Source organism: Gigantopelta aegis, chromosome 4 (genome assembly GCF_016097555.1).
Source record: "Gigantopelta aegis isolate Gae_Host chromosome 4, Gae_host_genome, whole genome shotgun sequence".
In the NCBI taxonomy this organism is placed as follows: domain Eukaryota; kingdom Metazoa; phylum Mollusca; class Gastropoda; order Neomphalida; family Peltospiridae; genus Gigantopelta; species Gigantopelta aegis.
The window spans coordinates 56,944,779-56,945,749 of record NC_054702.1 but is presented as its reverse complement, the minus strand read 5'-3'; positions in this window follow the sequence as shown (position 1 = coordinate 56,945,749).

The window sequence follows — 971 nt, the reverse complement described above, 5'->3', positions numbered from 1 at the left end:
AGCAAATTGGGTTAAAACAACGGTTCTAAAGTTGGAGGCTGTGGTACATAAAAGAATAGAATATATCAAGTCGACAATATCTTCAAATACTTGAATATACACTTTGACCCTTCCTCGTTTAGGAAATTATGTTCGACCCTTCACCATTTAGGAATAAAGCAAATTAGTTTGAAAAACAAACATGCTTCCAAAGTAGGATTCTGTGTCCCGTTAGAGTCCCAGCAATGGCATAAGAGGCAATTTGTGAGACCAAAAAGGAGTTTATCCCCTGTGCCGGTGCGTTAATAACTAGTTAAACACGATATACATACAATATATAGATATTCATACATGCATGTATACATGCATACAGACAGACATGCAGATAGAGGGATTCAAAAGGGGGAAGAGAAACAGACTGAGAAAGATCAGGGGTGGAAAGAGAGAGGCAGAGAGAGAGAGAGAGAGAGAGAGAGAGAGAGAGAGAGAGAGAGAGAGAGAGAGAGAGAGAGAGAGAGAGAGAGAGAGGAAAGGAGGGAGTGAGCGAGCGAGCGATGAAAAGAGAGATGTGCTAATCTGAGACCTTTTTACTATGCATTTCTATCATTCTACCATCAAAATTAGTTGTATCCATGTAAAAATGCGCAGTGATTCGTTTGCAACCCTATACCACTAGTTGGTAGTAATGCTAATATGAATAAATGAGAGAGAGAGAGAGAGAGAGAGAGAGAGAGAGAGAGAGAGAGAGAGAGAGAGAGAGAGAGAGAGAGAGAGAGAGAGAGAGAGAGAGAGAGAGATACAATGTATATATAAGCATACACATTTATTGTCCTAATTCACACAAGTAAACAGGATATCGTACAGACTGACATAATTTTAACATGTGGTCGATGTACCGTACACGCATTAGTTAGAACTGCTTTCTTTTAGCGTCCACGGGGCTATGAATAACTCGGCGGCCGAGTCACGTGGCAACGCGGAAGTAAATATGC